We start from the raw sequence: 5984 nt of genomic DNA, 5'->3' as shown, positions 1-5984 counted from the left end.
CCAAACTGGAGAGGCAAACAAGTAAATACAGAGGCTCATAACTTGCCAGAGCAGAAACCCATGAGCAGAAACCCTCAGAGGACCCAGTACTGAGGTTGGAAAATCCGAACTATAATTGATGAATTGTTGGAGGCTCACTATGAGACTGAGCGGGACCGGGTCATAGAAGGGGTTCCCACACTTTTGTGAATTTCACCTCTAGGGAAGAGGGAGAGATGAATAGCCTGAGCACAGAGGATTTTTAGGGCAGTGAAACTATTCTGTATAAAGCTACAGTGGTGGACACATGTCATTATACATTTGACGAAACCCATAGACTACACAACACCAAGAGTGAACCCCAATGTAAGCTATTGACTTTGGGTGATAATGACATGTCAGTGGAGATTCATCAATTGTAACATATATACCACTCTGGTGCAGGATGTTGATGATGGGGAGGCTGTGCGTGTGGAAGGGGAGGAGTTGCATGGGAATGCTGTACTTCTGCTCAGTTTTGCTGTGAACATAAATCTGCTCTAAAAACTAAGGTTTGCTAATTAAATAAATAATAAGGATAATGCATACAGGTGAGAATACATAGAATGTCTTTAATATACCATCCACTTTGACATGTGTCTTTTTTCCCTAACACACAGTTATTGTTGAAATAAATAGTGTCTGATTTTGAGACCGTAAGGCTCAAGCCAAAAAATCTTCCTAACTTCAAACACCAATTCCAGGCCCCTTCATCCTCTTTTGCTTTCGGGGCTTCATACATAATGCTCATCTCAGAAGTTAAAGGCACTTCCCAATCAATCCTAGCTTCCCTGAGGACCCTTTATAAACTCAAATATTTTCCATTATGAGAATACATAATAAGTAAATTGTGGAAATTTATACCACTTGATATATCCATACTATGTGATCATTAAAATAAATGATTCAAAAATATGTATTTAGACATGGTATTAAACAGATGTTTATTGGAAATGCTAGATCTTGAAAACACAGTGACAATACCAAGTTGCACAATATTATAGATAGCATCTTAATTTTTGCATTTATTTGTAATTTTAATGACATTATTTCTGCAAAGTACAAAATCACAACAATAGTAACCAATGGGAAAGGAAGGAGGGTGGGTGGGTCAGGGGGAGAGAACACAAGGACTTCAACTTTATTTCCAAAGTTTTCAAAAGAATCTATTATGAAACTTCTCGTTTTCTCCCGACGGGCCCTGAAGGGCCGTTTTATAAGGTAATGCTTTCATTTGACCTTATGTTTCACTTTCATTTTTGAGAGGCATACTTAATTGTGGCTTTCTGCAACTTGTGAACTTAATTTCGTTTGCACTATATTTACCCCTGCGATTTTATAAGTGGTACCCATAAAGAGTATATTTAGAGGTAATTAGACCTAGGATTAAATCCCAGTTTTATCCCTTGTTAGTGGTTTGGTGTTATGTAAGTTATTTAATTCTGTTTCCTTGTCTGTAAATGGTGGTAACAAAGATATTCCTCTCTGGTTGCTATTAGGTAATATATGTAATAGTGACTGACATAAGGCTGGTACTCAGTACATGCCAGCTTCTTTAAGACTTAGATCATATTCTTTCTTAGTCTTGGAATTATTTGTAGATTGAATGAATGAATAAATGAATGAATGCCAGGAGAATTATATAGTCAACAATGAAGTAACTATAGTGAGACAGCAGGCTAGAGATTTTACATGAAAATATTAGTAATAAGGTAATACATCAATTATTGTTCATAGATAAGTATGTTTTGGAGGTAAAGTAAGAATAAGTGAGTACTGTCAAGCACACCATTGAAGAGGAAACATATCCTTGTAAAATGTGTGATGCAAGAAATTAAATTGTCAACCTCAAAACTACCATCAACTACACGGATGGGTCTAGTTATGTTATATGATACATCGCATAGATTCCCTGTCTTAACCACAAAATAAAAGTCATGATCTAGAGTTACTAAGAATGAAATAGGGGGTGGAGGTAGGAAATTGTGAAGCTAAACATGGTATGTTCTGGTTTCGAATGTAATAGCAGCTGTGGTTAATATGTGATCTAACGAAGCACATAGGCAATAAACAGGTAAGACCCTTAACAAACAAACAATCAGAAAATTCAGAATAATAAAAATCTTGTTTCCTTTTTGACCACTTCAGGTTCTGAGGCCTTATGGAGCAGAAAATGCCTAGTCAAATTTTTTTTTAGTAGTGAAGTATTTTTCAAAGTGTAGTCTATTTCACCAATAAGAAGCAAATCGATATTGCATGCCTCCAGAGGGGATATTCTGAAAATGACACATTAATTATGTAGGATTCTAGCCCAAAATGTGTAACTTAAATCTAGTCACTAGAAAACATTACCTAAACTTACAATAAGGGACATTCTATATAAAATAATTGATTTGTATTCTTTAAAAAATGTCAATGTCATAAAAAACCAAAATTAGGCTGGAGCACTGCTCCAGATTAAAGCAGATGAAAGAAATGTCACGCTAGATGCAACAGGTGGTCCGTGGCTTGGATTTTATATGGGGGAAAAAAGGTTGCTATAAAAGACATTAATGAGACAATTGATAAAAATGAAATATGGATTATATATTAGATAAAAGTATCTTATCAATATTAAGATTCCTGATTTTGATAACTAAACAGTGGTTATGTGAAGAGAATATCCTTATTTTTTAGGAAATACACACTGATATTTTAAGGAGTAAAGGGGCATGATATGCAACTTACTCTCAAATGATTTAGAAAAAAATTTTATAGATAGAGGCAAATAGAGATAAATAGAGATTGATAAAGAAAATATAGTGAACTATCAAAAACTGATGAATCTCGATAAAGCATACACGAGAGTTCTTTGTACTGTTTTTGTGACTTTTCTGTAAATTGAAATTACATCAGAATAAAAGTTGATTTTAAAAAGCACCCATGGATCACCTGAATACTGGAGTAGAATTCTTGCTAAAGATGCAGATTCATGGCTCTGCCACTGAATCAGCAATTCTGGGGATAGAGCCTGGGAATTTTCATTTAAAAAAAAATTATTCTTGGTGATTGTAATGCATACTAAAGTTTAAAAACCACTGAAGTGAACCTCAGATAAATTTTCTTAACTTAATCAACTAGATGCCTTGAAGAAGAATACTACTACTACTGTACTACTCCTAGGAGCTAAAATGTATCATGTACTTATCACCTGGTAAGAACTGTATATGTTTTATTCAATGCTCACAATAGTTTCTATGAATTACTATATACTCTTTACAGATGAGGATGTGGTAGGGACACAGAGAAGTTACATAAATGGATAAGGTCACATTCTATTAAGAGATGGAGCCAGGGTTTGAATTCAAGAACAAACTGATTCGAAGGTCACACTCTTGCCACCGTGCTACTGAACCCAGCTGGGAAACCATGTTAGGATTACAAACTTTGGCTGTCATAAAACAGACATGTTGTTTGTCTCTTAGAAAGTCAATCCTTAACTGCATATTAAGGAAGGAAGCAGTGGTGCAGCTAAAGCAATGAGCTTTGTGATAATTATGATTAGGCATGGAATTCCTCCTGCCAATTCTCCATCCTGGCAACAAAGCCTTGGCTCTGTGACTAAGATAAGGCCACAGCCTGTGTGTTCTTCCTGATTATTACTGTGATTTACCCATCCATCCTGTAGAACCTCTTCAGTCTGCAGATACCAGGCTGGGTGAGGTCTGGATATACCTTCACCAAAGACAGATCCACCTTTAATTGGGAGAGTTTCCTCAATGAGGTTGAATGTCATAATAGTTTTAAACTGGGAAAGGAATGATCCATGACAAAACCAAGGAAGTGACCTGATTTTAAAAAGGCAGGCATTTCCCAAGGGAACAGCTTCTACATTCAGCTGGTCCTGCCTCCTCTGGTCCAACGTACTGCCACCCCTCTGAGGCTCAATCTTCTGCAGAGGAAACAGCCATCCCATGGAATAAAGCCCAAAGAAGTAGTTCATGGGACTCTCAACGATAACCTTGTGAAGTGTGGTAGGTGTGCATGAGTCTCACTGCTAATATGGACAAAGCTGGACTGGAAACTAGCCTTTTGATTCCAAAGGCTGCGGAGATCTTTCCATTAAACCACGTTGCCTTCTGAAAAAAGAGATCGATATTGGGAGTATCTTGGAATCATGATCTAATGTTTTTACGTAGATCAATAAGTGCAACCCTTGAGGTAAAAATCAAAACTATGTTTTTCAGCCACATCTAGTTGAAATGTAATGTATAAATAATTAGTAATGAATTTTGTAATAGACTCATCTTTTCTAACTAGAAAAATGAAAAACTTTCAACAAAAAAATGTATCACTATTTTGAAGAGATTGAACCACCCCCACTTCATTCCCACCACTTCAGCTGTCATCCTTACGAACCTTCAGGTGCCAGATGACATGATCTTATATATTAAAAATACTATGAATCCACTTAAACTATTACGACCAATAAATGAGTTCAGCAAGGTCACAGGATATAAGATTAATATACAAAAATTATTTTCTATATATTGCAATGGAACATCTGAAAGTGAAATTAGGAAACCAATTCTGTTTATAATAGCATGAAAAAGAATAAAATACTTAGGAATAAGTTTAATAAAAGAATGTAAAATCCATACTCTGAAAACCATAAAATATTGTTGAAAGAAATTAAAGAAGACTTAAACAAATAAAAGGCAATATTGTTAAGGTAGCAATACTCTTCAGGACACCATTGGATGCAATTAAATCCTTAACAAAATCCCAACTGACTTCTTTGCAGAAATCGACAAGCTTATCCTAAAATTCATATGGAACTTTAAGGGACCCAGAATAGCCCAAACAATCTTGAAATAGAAGAGTAAAAATGAAGGATTTACAGTTCCCAATTTCAAAACTTACTACAAAGCTACAGTGATCAAGACAGCATGAAATTAGCATAAGTAAAGACATACAGATCAATAGAATTGAAAGTTTGGAAATACATCATCACATTTATGGTCAACTGATTCTGACAAGGGCGCCAAGACCATCCAATGGAGAAAAAAATAGTCTGAGACAACTGGATAGCCATATGATCCAGCAGTCTCTCTACTGGGTATTTACCCCAAAGACTTGAAAACCCACGTCTGAAAAGATATTTGCACACCGATGTTCATAGCAGCATCATTCACAGTGGCCAGGACATGGAAGCAACAGATGTGTCCCATGATAGATGACTGGCTAAAGAAGCAGTGGTACATATATACAATGGAATATTACTCAGCCATAAGAAAAGATGAAATACTGCCATTTGTGACAACATGGATGGACCTCGAGATAATCATGCTAAGCGAAATAAGCCAGACATAAAAAGTTGAAAATCACATGATATCACTTATATGTGGGATATAAACCTAAAGGCAACAAAGGAACCGGACAAACAAACAGAGACTCATGGACATGGACTGTAGACTAGTGGTTACCAGAGGGTAGGGGGTGGGAGGAAGGGGGAGGTAGACAAGGTAAAGGGGGTCAAATATGTGGTGACAGAAAGAAATCTAACTATGGGAGGTGAACACGCAGTGTAAATATATATAATATATATATGCCTTACTGTTAAAGTGTACAGCTGAAACTTATTGGATTTCATTATTCAATGTCACTATAAAAAATTAATTAATTAATTAATTTTAAAAAAGAAAGAAAACAGAATGGAAAACATATGTCCACATGAGTGTTCATAGCAGCATTATTAATAATAGCCCAAAGTGGAAACAACCCACACATCCATCAACTAATGAACCTATAAAATGTGGTGTGTCCAGATAATGGAATATTATTTGGCAATAAAAAGAGATGAGGTTTTGTCTACAGCCATGCTACCCTGAACAAGCCCGATCCCGTCTGATCTCGGAAGCTACGCAGGGTCAGGCCTGTTAGTACTTGGATGGGAGACCACCTAGGAAGAACAGGTGCTGTAGGCA

The 5984-nt window shown here is 36.1% G+C and overlaps 1 pseudogene; it reads left to right on the top strand.

Moving 5' to 3' along the window:
* The first annotated feature begins 5866 nt into the window (after positions 1 to 5866).
* LOC112476545 lies at positions 5867 to 5984 on the top strand (annotated as a pseudogene).

This window comes from Pteropus alecto, unplaced genomic scaffold (genome assembly GCF_000325575.1).
Source record: "Pteropus alecto unplaced genomic scaffold, ASM32557v1 scaffold101, whole genome shotgun sequence".
NCBI classification, from domain to species: domain Eukaryota; kingdom Metazoa; phylum Chordata; class Mammalia; order Chiroptera; family Pteropodidae; genus Pteropus; species Pteropus alecto.
This window is presented reverse-complemented; position numbering and strand designations above follow the sequence as displayed.